Source organism: Oxyura jamaicensis, chromosome 5 (assembly GCF_011077185.1).
Source record: "Oxyura jamaicensis isolate SHBP4307 breed ruddy duck chromosome 5, BPBGC_Ojam_1.0, whole genome shotgun sequence".
Lineage (NCBI taxonomy): Eukaryota > Metazoa > Chordata > Aves > Anseriformes > Anatidae > Oxyura > Oxyura jamaicensis.
In genome coordinates, this window is record NC_048897.1 from 31,235,048 (window position 1) to 31,254,291 (window position 19,244).

At 40.4% G+C, this 19,244-nt stretch overlaps 1 protein-coding gene across 1 annotated transcript in view; it reads right to left on the reverse strand.

Annotated features, from left to right (window-relative positions):
- Positions 1 to 19,244, reverse strand: part of LOC118167832 (transmembrane protein 263-like) — a 193,457-nt gene that overhangs the window by 159,188 nt on the left and 15,025 nt on the right. The gene's annotated exons all lie outside the window — the stretch shown is intronic.

Here is a 19,244-nt window from a genome sequence, read left to right on the forward strand (position 1 = left end):
ATGATACACAGAAGTAATGGTTGGAATAGGTCCTCGAAGAAACTCTCATCATTTTTAGGAAATAAAGTGAAGTTCCTGGTAAGTCTTTGAAACTAACAGTACACATTTTTTTCATGTCTTTTACACTTGGAATAAAGTATCTGACCTTAGGTATGCATGTCATGAGAAATCTTTGATGTTTCTGATTATAGTAAGACTGCCTACTGACTTAGCTGTGCTAGGTAGAGTTGCTCATCAGTAGCTGCATTTTCACTTCACTGATTAAACACAAAGGGATATTTGTGATGGTTTTGGCTGGGATAGAGTTAATTTTCTTCAAATTTTCATCAAAATCCAAAACACAGCATCATGTGAGCCTCTACAAAGAGAAAATTAACTCTGTCCCAAACAAAACCAGGACACTATTGTTCCAACTGCTTCTTTGCTCTGAAACATCTCTTCTGAAGACATAAAAGGACATTATTGCTCACTGTGGTGGAGGACTGTTGGGAAAGTTTATGAACCGTGGCACTACCAGCTTGTGGATGTCCTCCAGCCCTGTACGAACACTTCCACAATGATTAAGGAAAGCTGTTGTGATGTCTAGCAGACATGGAACTTAGAGGACCTACAAGGGGCAGCTAGCAGAGCTAGGGGAAGCTGCTAAAACGGTAGCCGTAACCTACCATTGGTCAAATTTAATTGCTGTACATAAGATGTATGAGCAACTATGTGCAGGATGTTAATGTTTCTCCATTAACACCAGTGACAGGACCCGCGGGAATGGGGTTAAGCTGAGGCAGGGGAAATTTAGGCTTGACATCAGGAGGGGGTTCTTCACAGAGAGGGTGGTTGCACACTGGAACAGGCTCCCCAGGGAAGTTGTCACTGCACCGAGCCTGTCTGAATTTAAGAAGAGATTGGACTGTGCACTTAGTCCCATGGTCTGAACTTTTGGGTAGACCTGTGCGGTGTCAAGAGTTGGACTTGATGATCCTTAAGGGTCCCTTCCAACTCAGGATATTCTATGATTCTATGATTCTAACTGCCAATAAAAGGCAGTCTTCATCTAACAAAAAAACTCTAGCTTCACACTTGATTTTATACGTGAGATTCCTCCCTCCAAAGGAAATTAGTTCTATGCTTTAGGTTTCAAACATTCCTCACATCTCACTTGCAAGACAAAGATTCTTATCCCAAGTGATGAGACGAGGGGAAATGTCCTCAAGTTGCACCAGGGGAGGTTCAGTTTGGATATTATGAGAAATTTATTTACTGAAAGGGTCGTGCAACACTGGAATAGGCTGCCCAGGGAAGTGGTTGAGTCATCATCCCTTAAGGTTTTCAAAAAATGTGGATTTGGAACTTAGTGGCATGGTTTAGTGATGGACTTTAGTACTAGGTTCAGGTTGGACTAGATAATCTTAGAGATCTTTTCCAACCTGAATGATTCAATGATCCTGTGATTTCACTTCTGGTATCCAACAAGTCCAGCAAGATGCACACTGTAGCAAAATTAAAGGCACAGCCCAAGTAAGCTGGTATATGCCAATGGGCCCAAACTTTACTGCAGCATCTGTGATGGGTAAAACATCGATTTCTTCCTTTCGGCACCGATTGACAAAGAGCCCTAGCACAGATATTCCTTATTATTTCTGTGCAGACCTGCTTTGCTATCCTTATGCTGAAAGGGTCATAGACTCCCTGTAGAGATGCCTTTATGGCCTGTGTAAAATTAAAAGGAGGGAGCCTAATGGGTCTTGTTAAAGATTAAACAGGCACACTGATACCTAGTTCAAATTAAACTTAGCACCTCTGGTTGCTCATGTCAATTTTCTGAAACATGGGGAAAAAAGGTAATTGTCAATTAATGAGACCATCGACTTGGGTTTGGTGGAAATCAATAACATGAAACAATATGAAGCTATATAATCTTAATCAGTATTCTATAATGAAAAGGCTTTTAGACAGATAAACAGAGTAATTGGCTGTTCCCTTGTGGCCCATCCTCTAAGCTATACAACAGTCCAATTAAAATATAACATCAGGAGCTACGCAGTTATTCGTTCGGGCTGTTTTTTGTTTTGTTTTCTGGGTTTGGTTCGTCTTTGTGTTGTTTTTTTCCCTCCCCATATGCACAAGGTTATATTTGCTAAATTAAAAGTTGCAGACACTGAAACAACAAGCATAGCCCAACACAGATCAAAGTCCATGGATCAAACTCAGGTCAGATACAATGGTCATGCATCTTAGTTATAAAAGGCTTCCAATTCACTACCCTTCTAATTATATCTACAAACGTATTCACAATCTCTTGGCCTCCACTGGAAAACCAACACTGGTCAAGTAGGAATTCCTCTGTCCAAGATGAGCTATAAATTCCTGTCAGAACAATTTCACATGTTTCACAGAAGAAATGAGGCTGTTTTGAGATTAAGCATGCTTATTGCCACCAAAGAATAAAAATACATGTAGTCTTCCAAAAGCAAGAAAATCATTATACTGATATACTAGGAGTTCTTGAAGTGGATCTGAGAAGCTGGATGGATACAACAGTGGAGAGCTTATGCCAGGAAATTTTTTCCAGTGACTTTAAAAGGCTTGTATCGGTTCTGTTAGGTTAAAAGTGCAATACAAGCTTTAAAGTACAGTAAGTATGCAAAATCCTCTCTGAAACGGGTTACCCAGGGAGGTGGTGGAGTCACTGTCCCTGGGGGTGTTCAACCAAAGGTTGGACGTGATGCTCAGGGAGATGGTTTAGTGGGTAATATTGGTGGTAGGGAGATGGTTGGACCAGATGATCTTGGAGGTCTTTTCCAACCTTAATGATTCTATGAAAATCAAAGATATTTAGGAAATAATGAGACATTTAAATGAATAAAAAAAATCTTTGGCAAGTTAAAAATTAAGCTAGATAATTCTTTTTTTAGCACATGCCAGTTTGAGAATATTGGGCCATTACCATAAGGATCAGGTCAATCAGACCCAGAGAGGTTGCTTGGTAGTGGACAAATGAACAGTAAAACTCAAAATGAAGCTGTCTGGACAGCAACACAAACACACAAAAAAGCTACATTTCTGACCCAGCACATTATATCTGTTAAAAATTTTGACTGGTCAGGTGCAAGAAGGTAGCCTTTCACTTCACTGAGTTTGCTCTCCATCAATCCTGCAAAATATATAGGTGTTACACAATAAAATGTATTTTGCATTTCCTTAAACGTGACAGGTAGGTTGGAAACGAATAAGACACAGATAAGCAGCTCTCTCACAGCTAACATTTTAGCTACTTTGACAGAAGTGACTTCCAAAACATTTTGGCTATAAAGAAATACATTAACCACGTTCACTGAAAAAAAAAAAAAGTCATCTTTCTGGTTGTCTTTGGGAGCTGTAGCCCCATGAATACCTTGGCAGTGCTATGCCACGGAAGGAGGGGGAGGTTGAAGGAACCACACAAACAGCACTTTCTTTTCCTTCTAATGAAAAAGAGCATCTCACTGTTACTTACAGGCATGAAAGAGCCAGCATACCCTCTAGATGCCATGATCTCTGATGCAAAAATGCCAGAAATACCTTAGGGTAAGCAGAAAAAAGCAAACCAACGAAAAAATACTGAGCTTAGAATGGATTAAAATTCCCAAGGTGATTTCAAAAGATTATTTAAGCCCTCTGAGAAAGAAAAGCATGGAAGAGGTGTCAGCATTCCATTAACAATGCACTTATTATCCACCATCCAGTGGTAATACTGTAGCACTTGAGATCTTGTTAGTATCAGAATCACTCATTTGTTTACAAATAGATTTTCATCCTCAAAACTGAAGTGAGTCTTATGCACTGGGAGCATCACAGCGTGTTGGACACTATCACAGAGGCCATTATGGTTTTAATGCACAAGCTAAGCAAGCTACATTTCAGAGAGAATGGAAAGCAGCGTTTGAATAGCAGCATGAAACTGTTTAATTAAGGACATTTTTTTAGAGAATTATTGAACTTATTAAATTTAATGTCAGGCTTGAAATTAAATACCCTAATGTATTAAACATGAAAAAGAGAGCCACTTTAGCATCTTGCACTACATCTCAGCTGTATCATGAGTTCCATATAGATAGAAGTAAGGAAAAAGCAAATGGACTTGGCGGGGGGGGGGGGCGGGGGGCGGATTCATTCAAACCAGATCATCGGTTCTGGTTTAGAAACTAAAGCTGGTGGAAATGATTCAGAGTGTAACAGTTGTTCTTCCAGTGCATGAAGCATATCAGCAATCGTTGTATGAGAAGAGAGGGAAATGAGAAGTAGAGCTGCTATTATAGGGAAGCTCTATTAAAAAGGCCCTTCAGCTAAGGAAGTTTGTGTAATGACTATCCTTTTTGTCCCTTTACAGCCATTCTTTTTGGGTTTTACAGAATTAAATAAGCTTCACTGATGTTGGAACATTTACCAGCTCTATAGCTTTCTTATTTGTTAAAAAGTATACAAACCCTCTGACCCAGTGTAACATTTACAGGGCTTGTTAAAGGTCAGCAGCAAACAGTCTTGAAAGCAAAGAGGCAGTGGTAGATTAACTTTTGAAAGTGAAAGAAGGAAAAAAAAATCACTAAAAATAAAGGGGAAAAAAAGTGTCAGAACTCCAGTAGCAGCAAGTGGTGAGAAGAAATTAAATCATCCTACCCTGCCAAACATCCTCATTCTCCTCCTGCAAATACTACAGCTTTTATCACGCAGCTGTCAAATACCAAGACATCGTTTATCATGGAATAGGCAAGAACAAAATTCAGTGGTGGAATTTTCATATTCAGTAATGGTATATTTATATAAATAAAGGGTCTTATACAAAATACATAACACAAAAAGACCACAGTTTACTGGACCCAGGATGTCCGTTAATTTTTTATATGAAGGTCCAGTATATCTGATGTCAGTCCCATATTGGATTCGTAGCATGCTGGAGTTTTCTGTTTTTAATATGAGCATATCATAAATGGACAGGCAGGAGCCAGTCTCAGAAGAAATATTTGAGATTCAGGGATTCCAATTAAATTAACATAAAGAATAGTTTTGATTTGGTAAGATAAATACAGCAATAAAATAAGTATTTTTCAAACAGATTACCAGATACATTTAAAATATCTGTCATTACAGGAAAAAAAAAAAAAAAGAGAAAGGCAACACAGGTTTTGCTTCCAGCTGTCTGAGGATTTGATTGATTTACCTATACTGACTTACACTGGGATCATTAGTCTCCTCTGCAACCAAGTAGGCCACAGTCTGGTGAGAAAGGTGAGATTGCATGGCCAAAGAAATACAATATCAGTACTGTGTTTTGCTGTATTCTTTCACCCAAAGTCCTGTAAAGCACTTTACAAATGTTAAATTGCATCCCAAAAGAGTTATGCTATGAAGACACCATTTGCTATCTTAGTAAAGAAGAAAGAAAAAAAAAATAACAAAACATGACTTTCTCATTTCAGCTTCTTAAAACACCACCACACCTCTTATTTTGCCAACCTGCCAGAAAGACCAGCAAATTTTGGCAGATACTGCAGGTTTTGAGCAACAGGTTTACAAGATCTTACCATGCTTATTTTAAAGACTCATGAAGAAACTGAAATACTTAAACATACCAAATTCAAAAGGAGTTAACAACAGAACTCCAAATGTGCCTCTGGATGATGATTCCCTGCACAGCTACATGAGCCTCTTAAAAAAGACTCAACACACAAAAATTTCTGCCCCATGACATCCTCCTCAGTTGGAATGACATCTCAGTTGTGCTCCTGAATCTCCAATAGGCAAACAGTTATTACAGACTATACAGTTTCACGTTTGGTTTGGTCTACAACGCACCTATAGCTAATACCAAATAAAATCTCCAGTAGTCCAAGATGTAGAAAGAAACAGTGGACTTCAAGCTTTTGCTAATTAAAGCTAAGGAAAGATAAGAGAAGCAGAATCTACCTCCACTGAGCTACTAGCTCTCTAAAAAGCCCACAAGGATAATGACCCAGAAGAATAAACCATGCTTTAGAGATTGTTTCCATTCACTGGGAATTATTATTGTATTTCAGAAGGATCCTCTAAAGGACCATAAAGCATCCAGTAGCATTTATCCACCTATATGTGGACTTTACTTAGCAGTAGAAAGAAGTGTTTGAACTGCAAGGTTGCATTGGCAGAAATGTTTTTTAAGACAGTTTTCAGAGTGTATGTGTGCTGGAACCGCAGTTCAGCCACGTTAGCCCTAAAAGTACAGTGCTCTACTGAGGCAAGGATCTTCATTGTTTTCTTTCTCACCACTCTCTCCTCCTTCATATACGGATGCCCTGCCATCACTAACATATCTGACATGTGATTTGGTTATTTCCTGACTTTATTGTTGTCAGTAGCAAAGAACTGCAAAACAGAAGCACAGAGGTAAGAATATCACTGTCTGACCCGACACGAAACTTGCCTATATACTCCATCAGACAGCAAAACACATCACGAACAATCCTGAAATAGTCTGCTAATATGGTGACTGGTCACTGATCAGAGCCAGTATTTCACTTGTACTTGAAAAAAAACTATGGTTCATAAACCCTCAGTTTTTTCACAACAAATTCTTTCTTCTTCTTACCCATTGACAGATTAAAAACATCTAGATTCTGATGTTCACTGACATCTGATTTCATTGTTTGCATGTTACAAAATACATGAAGCTGTTAACATTAATGATGTTAATTCTACCTTCTTCAGCACCAGCTCAATTATTTCGTTGTCCCCTTTCTGTATCTCCTATTCTTGCCCCAATGCCATCCATGAGGAAAAGGAGGTAGCTATGAAAACTGATCTGTCTGCAGTATACATGAAATAAAAGGTGCTTGTAACTGTCCTTTCTAAAGGACTGGCCATTACTACTTTCAAGGATATCCATTTAATAAGACAGTTGTACAAAAAATGCAGTATACGAGTATGAAAACAGTTGAGGATATTGCAGATAAAAAGGTGCACATCTGCAAGTAAAAGACCCACAAAATTGTGTCATGTAAAAAAACAACACATGAGAGTGGGACTAAGGGGAAGGAGGGATATTCTTCCCGCTTGAAAGAATTCAAAGAAAGGAAAGAGAGACAAAGCCACAGTTCCCCCTTTTCCTTGTGATTTGAGAAGATGTCAGACAGTAGAGGGAGTTCATGACGCAGGTTTCATACAATTCAGTAACCTTCCCCCCACACTGTTACACACACATCACGCACACGTTAAGACTGCAAGACTGAAAAGGAAAATATTTCTTCAGCTAACTCTGTGGCTGATGGCACTCTGCTCCTGTCAATGTGGCAAATGGAGTCTACCACAGGGCACTCATCTGTATTGAGAGAGAAATTACTCCTGCCCATCAGTCACAGAATGTAAGAGAGACAAAAATATGTTCCCATGATGAATAAATCGGAGTTAAATAAGGTCAGGATGTCTTCAGTGTCTGCTGGGAACAAACCTCATTTGAGATTATTACATTCTTGTCAAAGTCTTGACCAGAGTCAGTTTACCTACCTCTTCCCTTCCTGCACTTCCTCCCTCCTTTCCCTAAAATCATTCAGCTTTGTACGTATTCACTGCTTTACTTTTTAATACCACATTGTTTTCTGTGACAAAGTGGAGTATCTTGCAACATTACAATAAAGACAGCTTTAAGTTCAAATAGAAAACTTGCTGATGGAAATGGAAAAAAGTACATGGAGCTAACATTTCCCCTCACTCTCTCTCCTTTAAAGAGTATCAACACCCTAGTTCATAGAATATCCTGAGTTGGAAGGGACCCTTAAGGATCATCAAGTCCAACTCTTGACACCGCACAGGTCTACCCAAAAGTTCAGACCATGGGACTAAGTGCACAGTCCAATCTCTTCTTAAATTCAGACAGGCTCGGTGCAGTGACAACTTCCCTGGGGAGCCTGTTCCAGTGTGCAACCACCCTCTCTGTGAAGAACCCCCTCCTGATGTCCTAGTTGTCCCATGGGATGTCCCAAATGTCCCATTGATTTCTATATCTGAGGGGCTAGATGTCTGAAAGGAAAAATCTGACCATCATTTTTGAAAACAAACTAAATCTGCAGTTAAAAGTTGTTGTGCAATTTGAAGACTACCCTGCCCCATTCATCAGGTATAACTGCCCCAATATATCCCAGGTCCTCCATGTAGGGATGAAGATTGTTTTCCTGTCAACTCGTTACTCACAGACCTGGTTTCCAGTGTGGCAAGATATAATTTAGCACAGGTCACAATCTGAGAGCAATAGCTTGGTTCAAGACAAACTGAGGGCAGGGGATGGTTGGCTTCTCTGTACTAAAAGCTTTCTCATGATCTCAAATCAAACCAATGACTACTAATGGACTCCTATTAGATCACTCTGAGAGGCTGTCAATTTTTCCCCCTCCCAAACTGTCCTCACAGAACCCTTATCTCCATCTGATGACCTCTTTTTGGTGTGTTGTTTTTTTTTGTGCTGCAGGAAGAAAAAATGTCAGGTGAAAAAACTGCCTGTACTTTTCTCTAAAAATACTTCTTAGCCAGAAGTTACTATAAATTCAACAGGTAATCTAAGAGAGCTGCTGGTAAGTTATGAATATTTGGAAACAATTCTTGCTAGTAAAGACCTATAAAATACAGAACAAATTCCTCTTTCTGGCTGTAATTCATTACAGCAGCATGAAAATGTGCCCACCCTCCATCCCTCTTCCTCCCAGCTGCTCACTCACTGCTGCTCTTTTCCCTTTACCCCAGTCACACTCCTTGATCTGCAAGGATACAGCTTCTTTCCATGGAAAAAAAAAGATACTCTGAACAAAAAGATTAAAATCTCAACCTGCAAACTAACAGGTACATTTAAAGATTTATTTTTTCCCCTTGCACCTGCCTCAAAGGAAAAGAAAGATCAGCTAACTGCTTTCAAGAAGGACAAGGCATCTTATGTAAGGCCTGCTTCCCCCCTCCCCAAAATTCTAACAGACTCTCACAGGCAGCACACGGGGGTCCCCTGAGGCCACCAACCTCCTTGCTGCACCAGGCGATGTAGATCTGCAATTCCAGACAAGACAACTTGAGTGTTTTCACAGGCTTTGCACAGCTGTCTGAAAACAGGTCAGAGGGCACATTTCGCTTTAAGTGGAATTGAAAGTGCCCACTGAATCAGCAGGAGGTTTCCTGTTACGCTTTGAAGCTGGTCTGAAAATATAGCTAAGGGCTGCAAAGATCTCAACAGCTATTGTGCATTGTGCTACAATTTTTACTCCTTTCAATATTTAGTACCCATAAACCTAATCCCCTGTCTGGATAACGCCTCCTTTAAAGATATTCTATTGCTGACTGGGAAATTTGGGATGGCTTCCACACCGAGATCCCCATTGAGAAAGGGGGCATCAAGAAACTTGGAATATAAAGGAGAACAAGAAGGGAATTAGAGGAAAAAGAAGCTTTGCTACGTCTTCAAGTTTTGTTCCTGAAATTCATTACTCATAAAATAGGAAAGCCCTGACACATTCTTGATGTCATGGAATTTAAACTCACAGAAAAAGCAAGCGTGATGTAAAAAAAGCCACTCTATTACTCTAATCACATCTGTCAGTACCGGCTTAAGCAAGACCTCGGTTCTCTGATCAGCACCTGTCCCAGCCCTTGGCAGCCCTCTACTGGGCTGCCTGCAGCAACAACAGCCGCGAAGAAGCGGGTGAATGGAAAATCCCACTGCTGGAGAGCGCTCCCACCCAACGGCTCGGCGAGCAGGGCGCTGCGGAAAGGCTCCAGCAGCTGCTGGAAGGATGCGCGGCACACGCCAGGCAATTCCCGCAGAAAGTTCTGCCTGAGCAATACAACTCATTTGCTAGTCACTATTCCCAAGTTGCTTCAGGAGTGTTTTACCTGCACAGGACAATTGAAGAAAATGTTTCTGAAAATGAACAGGGGTGAATGCAGCACCAGACTCCAGAGCTGTAGGTGCCAGAGCTGCACACAACTAACTCCACGAGGCCCTTTGCAGCCAGTTCCCCAAGGGCAGGCTCTTCAGCCTCCTCCTTGCTGTGCTTGGCAGCCTGCTTCCCAGTGTAGATTTAAGTGTTTGTTTTCAATAGCACATGTCAGCATGCCGGGTGGTTAACTTGCGATGTGTCACACAAAACAAGAACAAGCCTTCCAGTTAATCAAATATCAACAAAGTGTCTCATGTCATATTCATGATACCTGGATCAGAGTCAAGAGGAGTGAAATTTGAAAGGCAATATCCCGCTGTTTTCCCCACCGTCTTAATTGCTGCTTCTTCTAATTTCAGCATAGCACATGGACATCAAAAGATGACTCCTCTAGGCTATCACAAAAGACATCCTTAGTGATACCTGTCATTGCACCTCTCTCTTCCTCCCTAAAATCCAGGAGTGCCAGGAGAGCACATAGGGGCCCCAAATCCTTTCCTTAGGTTCCATATATAAGCTTGTCTGCACACTACAGGCTCTATTCATGTGGACAACGCATCCTTCAGCCTACAATCCGTGGGGATGATGGAGAAGGTGTCTCACTTTATGTCCATGCTTCCTCCAGGAAGAGGCAATCCCTGGCTTTGGGCGCACTGCTGCTTTTGGGCTAGGAACTGAAAACATGTGGCTGCGTAGGTGGGCACCACTGGGAGTGTGCCACCAGGGCCAACTGTAGGAACAGCTCTTGCAGTAGTTGTGTGGGAACATGTTAAGCTTCATCCAATGACCAAACTTTAAATGTCTGCAGATTTCACAGGAAACAAGATTTCTTTACATAACGTAAGCAAGATTTTTAGCCAATATCCAGACTGGGTAAATGTGTTTCTCCCACTCTCAGCATAAAGATACAAGATCCATAGAATGGAAGCACTTACCCACTTCCCTGATTAAATAAATCAAATCTTTTAAGCAAGAAAAAAAAAAAAAAAAAAAAAAAAGAGCCCCCAAGATGCCAAGATGCTAGGAATAAAACACTGCAATAACAGTACCATTAACATTCTCAAGCTATAAAATACAGCCCACACTCAACCAAACTTGCAGCTTCAGTTTGCATTTCCCAGAGGCCTACGTTTACCATATCGTAATAACATTTTATTAAATCTTGGGGTTTTGTTCACTAGCTTTTGGAGGGGTGTGAGAGAAGCAAATGGTACTTCATACAATCACACTTTCCAGTACTAAATACACACAAATGTTTGGCTTAATTAAAGAGGATAACTTCACACAATTACCTAAAATTATTCCAATTTTGTATTTATGGAATAAGAACTTTTTAGGGAAAAAAAAAAAAAAAAAAACACACTAATAAAAAAAATAGAATACTGAACAGGTCCCAGCCCCTCCTCAAATCTCTGGAGAAGTATGAGGGGAAGGAAATAAGACAGTAGAAGTTCACATAGGATACAAGCAACAATCCAGGACTTCAAAATACTGCACAGGGTTATTACCTTTACAATAAAATTTAAGTTCCAGAAAGGTAGAAACAGTAGAAGTCAACAACATTACCAGTTTCTTAGAGTTCTACCTTGGATGAATAGGTATTTTGGTAAATGGCGCACACATCTACGTTATAAACTCTTCATCTCCTGCCTACCTCTTGAAAGCCTCTCATTTGTCCCAAAGATGAGGTCTCTGGTGCTAGAAAATAAAATTTGTTATAGTTCCAAACTATTAACCTCATCATTACAGCAAGAAATTTCCAAGACATTCTTCTAAAAACCCCAGATCCTAAGACCCTCTCACAAGTCACAGAAATAACATGACCAAATTTCTGCCATTACCTGCAAATTTGATTTAATATTTTATGAGAAGAAAATGTATGTTATTTCCTTCTGGATATGATCTGAAAAAAAGCATCATTTTTTCATAACATAACCCAAAAATAAAAGTCACCTGTAACTTTTTGTAGCAGGTATATCCTACTGAATATTACATATTTTGTGGTAAAACTGAAAAAAAAACACTGTATTAGTGGAACAGAGAGGGCATAACAAAGAAGATAGAAGCAAACATGAAATTTAGCATTAGCTAAACTCTTTCTGACTAGGCAACATCAGCTGGATAGAAAGGTGGCAGGTCCTCCTGTAATATGTCCAAGTAGTAATTACAATGGCTTGAGAATCCTCCACACTAATAAGGCAAGTGAATTGTGCATTTGTCTTTGCTGTAACCTGAAAATCAAGATAGAGAATTCACACACACACACTTACTAATGCAACACTGTTCTGTACAAAAACTAGAGTTCAACCTAATTTTTAAGTAGCTGAGGAAGTGTTTTTTGTTGTTGTTGTTACTGTTTAAGACTATTATCCCAGAGGGCAAGAAAATTGACCAAAAAGCTCTTGGTTTTCCAGTTTGAGTTCATAAACTTGAAAGACGCTTTCCTCTTCAGAATAAGATTGGTTTGGGATCACAAAACCATCGGTCCAGGAGAGGCCAGACTGGTGCAACTGTGCAATCATACCAGCAATTGAAGTAGTGGTTTAACTTGTTCACTAACAGTTGAAATCAAGATAGGCAGCCAGGCTGAGACTGCAGATGCTTATGAAATGTTAAGTGAGCATTTCACTCTGTTTTGAGGCAGAATTAACAGCCTCATATACCAACCTTATGATTTAATTGCCTGCTTATAACCCTCTGATAGTTTAGCAGTTCAAGATACCACCGTTGCTAACACACTGAAATACTGATTCAATTTAGCTTCTGACCTGGATTTACTGCATTGCTCGTTCTTATTTAGTACTTCAGACTGTAGCTATAAGTAAGGGGAGATTCACTTGCATCTTTTTTTACTCCATTAGGAACAAATAAGAATCACTTTTTCAGCTTTAGAACTGAAAGACTGAGAGCTGCAAGTCCAAAAGATTTATTTAAAAACAATTGGCTCGTTTCTGTGTATCTCATCTTGGTCTTCAAAATGAAAAACACATTGTAAAAAACATTCTCCTGCATCCATAACTTTATATGTCTCTAATTATAACAGAAATGGTGACAAATGTCTGCCACTTCAGCTGGGTTGTAAGGTATATTGCTTTCATTCACATAACAGGATTCTGACACCCCTGCAGTTCAAAACCCTATTACTAGAATAAAACACATTCACTAGTAATTGATAAAAATGCATCATCTGATAGAGGCTTCCCACTGGCCCTTCACCCTGAAATGTCTACTTTTGGATGATGCCAAGGCAAATGGTAAAACTATTGTTATCCCTATCCTATGCGCAAACACCCTCAGGGAAAACCAGATGGTTATTGACTCACTTCCCAACATTATTGTATTAGCAAGATCCACTGATAAGAGGTTTCCCACATTTAAGTTACAAGAATCTTTCTTCTGGAATCTGCTAGGCACTTGGAGGCTATTTATGCTGCCATTAACAGCATATGCTGTGCACACATACAACACTTAGTGACAGAATGATTTGCAGGGCATGGAGTAGGCTAGAGAAAAGGGATGCTGAGCTGTCAAAGTAACATCTCATTATATCATACAAAGATAGTGAAGAGGAAAGAAAAGGGCAGAGGGAGAAGTGGAATAAAAACAATTTAAATAGCTTTCATGCTGTTTCTAGGAGACCGAGTAATATAGCTGCTGAAGGGAAGATGCACACTGTCAGTAGCAGGTATACAGCAGCAGTAATACAGCAGGACTGGGGTGGGAAAGAGAGGAAAAAAGTGGTACACACTGGTTGAGTATTTTTTCCAATTTCAGACTGCTGATTTTCCCCAGAGAACAAAATTAAATAAAGCATGAGAAAGCCACTGGAGAATTTAAACAAAGAAGAATCTCAGCTTTCACTAAAATAATGATAGCAATAAATTAAACAGAAATATAATATTAACATTTGGGTACGTGTCAATGTGCTTTACAACTCTACTAGAAATATTAAGGTAGACTTTGAGTAGAAGAATGCGCTGACACTCCTGGTCATTTTTTCTTGCAAAGGCAAGAACTGTTTTGGCCAACAGAAGAGTATGGCTGCACAGAATCTGTGCCTTAAGAAGAGACAGATGATATTGAAATGTTGCTCTTCAGCCTCAGGCCATTTACAGAAGTAGCTCAGGAAATGTTTTTACAGATGAGAAGACATGCCAGGTACATAAAGTCCCAGCTACAAAGAACAGACAGCCTTTCTGCTAATGTCTTTCTCTGCTTTTTAAGAAACCTGTCTTTCTATATGAAGTTATCTGACAAGGCCAATCACCTTTTTGTGGATGCAAAGAAGTCTGACAAGTTACATATCAAGCAAAGTTTTATATTGTTTATACACTGCAATCACATTTTCTGTATTAATTTTCAAGTATCTAAAAGCCTAAAAAGGTACAATTTGTTTTTTTAACTGTCCTCAATTATAAATAAGAAGAGCCATTTCTGTTCCATACATAACAAAATACCACAGTTAAAGGAAGACTAAACTAGATGACTAGTGCCACAGAGTAAGTCAATAGTAAGACTAGGAATAGATTATAGTTGTCCCAGTTCCAAGCCTTTTGCTTTAGTTGTAAGACCACAGAACTGCAGAGGCGAATCCAGGCTGAGAACGTTGCCAACTGGCTATCAGACAAAAAAAGCAGATCGTTTAAAGAGCTCCTCTGTAAAAGGATTTCACTGTTGGACTTCAGTAGATAGCACACTGAAGAGAGTGATTTGACCCAGGAAAGCAGAGGAGGGCTTAGCAAATAGCACAGCTACAGAGAATTTCTTGAAGACATTAGTCTGGTAGACTGTGTATACACATGCAGTGCAATCCACTACATACACAAGTACAAGTGCCACAGGCAACTTTAATGAAGTTCCTTCATACCAGAAAAAGCAACATTTTTCAGTACAGAGCTTAACACTTACTGGAAACAGAATTGCTACAATAGTGCCATTTTCTAAGGTGATTTATTTGTATTTATTTAGCACAAAGTCAGTTTGGAGACAAACATAGGAAACACTACTCACAAGATGAAAATACAGAACATAATAAAGCTTACATTTGCAGCATTTAAATCTTGGTGTGGCACTTACTGAACTGGGCCCAACAATAACATTTCATCGCTGATGGAGACAGTTCTCTGTCAAGAATAATTAAAACTAGTGGGGAAGCACCATGCATTCATGAAAAAAAAAAAAAATCATCTGCTTATAGCAATACTCCATTTCAACAAAGTTAGACACCTATAGCGTAGATGTAAACTGAATATCTCACATCTCATGTGAGATGCCTAAACAGGCATATTCTTTTGCTCACTGATAGCTTCAAGAAATTGATGTGTTCTCATAAGAGAGTGACCCAACATCACCCCAGCATGAGGAGAAACCTAATTAGTTTCAGAAACTTCAAACGCATAGTGGTACTGCAATTGAAACACTACTCTATTTGAGTTAGATCTGCACGGATAAAACATCTAGGTAAAATACTTGCATCCAAAGGCAATCCTGAATGAGTGATCCACAAAGCTCCCAGACAGATACCTTGGATCAGAGATTCCCAAACTGTGGATAAGAAGTCCTAAAGCTTCTCACAGAAGCATGCAATACACTTCTATCCTGCAGAAGACATAAAACAGCAGAAAAAAGCTATATGCCTCCACAGAGACAGATTATAGGGTTCATACAAGATACTATGTACTAAATTGGTGCAAATCATCTGATTTACAGTAACTATCCATGTGTGCTCTCTACCCATAGCAAATGTAAAAATTTGAATTAGGAACACCAGAGTTATTTGGGAAGTAAATTCCCCAAGATTTGTTATATACTACTGCAGAGCTGCTAAGACCCATTGCTTTTCATAAAGTTTTACTCCATAAGGCCCAATCTGTCTGCAACAAAGAAAAACCATCTCTACTAGGTCTGAAGACTGCAGAAGGGATAGCACATCCGGCTCAGCCACAAGACTCATGCTCATTGACAGACTCATCATAGTATGTTGGCTGATAAAATCCTAATGCTTAATACATAAAGACCACGGAAGAAAAATTGGTCTTTAATCTTCCAAGAGGGGATACTGCTGTTAAGCAGTGACACAGCTTTTCAACTTGACGGTGCCACTTTGCACTAAGCTTTAGTATACTGGATGCTAATTAGCAATATAGGGCCAAAAGGAACAGCTATACCACTGAATATGCTGCAGATGCATTCCTGAAATGCATAACAGTTGCTGATTGACAGAGTAAAGCTACTTTTTTCTTAAGTATTGGTGTAACAGATGATGGAACAGGAACTTCAGAACACGGACTTCAGAAAGACAGCATAAATACATAGAAATAGCACGCACAAGGTGGAAGACCACAAAAATCACAGAAATGCAGAACAGCTGAGGCTGTCAGGGAGCTGCAGAGGCCACCTGGTCCAGCTCCCTGTGCAAACAGGGCCACCTGGAGCAGGTTGCCCAGGACCACATCACAGCAGATTTTGAAGATCTCAAGGAGGGAGACTCCACATGGCAACCTGTGCCAGGGCTCCATCATCCACATGGCACAGAAGTGCCCCCTGGCATTCAGACAGAACCTCCTGAACTCCAGTTTATGCCCACTGCCCCTTGTCTTGGCACTGGGCAACACTGGAAAGAGCCTTGCTCCATCCAGTGCTCCTTCCCTGGACTCACTGTCTACAACCAAGAACTGACACAGTTAAGAGTACACTATATTAAATGGTCAGCAACAGAACACTGAACAGCAGATAAAGGAACTGATACAGCACACTGTGGCTGTACCTAAGTAACAAAATCAAGTTCTCTCATGACAATCAGGCTGGCATTCAACAGCAAACAGTTGAGATGTCATCAACTCTACTTAAAAGTAGCTCAGTGTTCAAACAGTGTTCAAGACAGACCAGTGCACAAAGGCAAAGGTGCTTCATGCAACTTAAAGCAGACTGGCTCCTCTCCAGAGATTGCTGCCCTGCACTGTTTGGTGACGGTAGCCCTGCAGCTCTGCTGTGCACGTCACCTCCTCTGTGAAGTGTTCAGCACACGGGCCTCAGCAGCGCTCCAAAAGCTAATTGCTACTGCAGCCTTGCACTCTCCTTTTAATAAAAACAAACAAAAAAATGTTAAAAAGATTAAAGGGGGAAAAGATAAAAATGTGAACTGAATAGATGGATCATAAAATACAAGAGGTAAAAATATTACTAGGGAATAAACAGCCTTCCTGAGGTATGAGTGTGGAAAGCTGCCTTTATAGATTTCCACACGTCACCATGCAGCTTAACGGGAAGAAGCTAGTAGTTTTAAACGCCTTCTCTTGCTCACTCTTGTCTTTGCACGCAAGAGACACCCCAAGTGTGGTTTTACACAGCCACAGGCCCCCGAATGGGCCCTTTCCAAGAGCCGGGGCCGGTCGAGCCGCTGGCGGCCGCGGCAGCGCCGAGCGCGCAGCGCCCTCCGGTGCCCGCCGCAGGGAGTGGCCGGGAGCCCGCGCTCGGCCCCTCACGGTGCGCGGGGCCGCCAGGCCCCACCGGGCCCGGCCCGACCCCACTTCACCATAGGGCAGGGCACGGCGACGCCGTTCTAACGGGATATGGAGCCCTTTTTGGCATCCAATATCGCTTAATGGGATCTTGTATCAGATGCGGTTTTGACTCCTATATTCTGATTTCATTAAAACAGCTCATTCTGGCAACAGGTAAACTAAGTGGATTTAAGTTATGCAGAACTACTAACTTTAACTGTCAGATTTTGGGGGGGATTCCCTGGTTGATTTCCTTTTAAAACCACAGAACATTATCTTGTCTCAAATACCAACAGGCCGCCTAGCACACAGCATCAGAAAGCAAAGTGTGCTGCACTATTCCCTTACGTAGGCTTATCCACAAGACTTACGGACGTAAGGAACTTGTTAAATTGCCCCTTCATTTGTAGAAGGCCATATTGCAATACCACTCCAAAACATGACAATCCCTGAAGAACCACCTTTTATTTTATTGCAATATTTACACAGCACAGTGCTTCTAATTCCCCTCCTTTCAGGAGAAGAGTAAATACGCTGTGCAAGCTGGAAACCAGAGTTACCATGATGCAATATGGTGAAATAATGAATTGTGCTAGAAGGACACGGGCTCTAGAGAGCTTTCCATCCCTTATGTGCTCATTACCAGAAGGCAAGCCAGCAGTCTCCAATTCATAGATCCCAAGCAACAAGAGCCCAGGCATGACAACATGGCTTATTTGCTGCCAGGCATTTGATTTAACTAGGAAAACGCTATCAGAAGAAACCAGAAAGCAGTAGAAGAACAAGAAGATGATAGCGCTTAATGGCATTTCTTATTAAAAGAACTTCAGAGATCCATTTCTGTCATAGGGTATTTGTAATCATTCCAGCAACCGTATGAACTTCAGAGTAATTCTGTTTGGTGATGTTGGTAGACAGCAGCTTCTCAGCAACATTCCTGTTACTCAGCTCCAGTATAGCTAGCTGTAATTTCAGTGTAAACCTGATGGTTATCTCTCAGGAGGAATTCTCCCACCTCCTCTCCCAAGAAGTCTCTCGCTCAAGTTGTGCTCTCAGTATCCCTCCTATTTTGCTAGTCTTGGTATCACTGTCAATCAAAACAGTAGATGCTGAGCTGAGACTTTAAAAGAACATACTGCTCGCTGCCTAGCCAAACTAGCTGAACTGTTACAGTTCTTTTTCCCCCCTCGCACTAGTAAAGCGGGCATATCTGGGACACATATTTTTCCCAGACTGCCCAACAAGTCACACAATTGGAATATTAATGCTGACATTTTTCATCATTATTCAAACCAGTGAGATTGCAGACAGAAGCAAGCATTTTCAATTGCAAAAACACGTAGTCACATTCAAAAAACCCTTCAGATTACACAGTTCAAAGGCATAGCCCAAAAATCTAAGTCTACTCCTGATAAACTGATGAGACAAAACAATCTCCTGTGTTTTACATTTCAGAATTTGGTCTCATTTAATAACCAACTCAGACTACTGACCAGCATTCTTACTTTAACAATGCATTTTCAGTACACGCTTACCTGACACTGCCTAGAAAGAAAGATAATGTCCTCTGTATACACAGATATATATGTATAGTAACGTATATTACATGTATGTATATCACACACATAGATATTAATCACAATGTCTTCCGCATGCATTTCCTTCTGGCTTTATAAAGTTGCAAAGAGAGACTTGCCTTTCACCTACCTCTCTATATCACAATTGCCAAAGGGTATGTGAAATGGCAGAGCAAGAAATTAGAACTTAATGGCAGAACTGGAACAGAACACTCAAGATGGGATGGAGCAGAAAACACCTATTT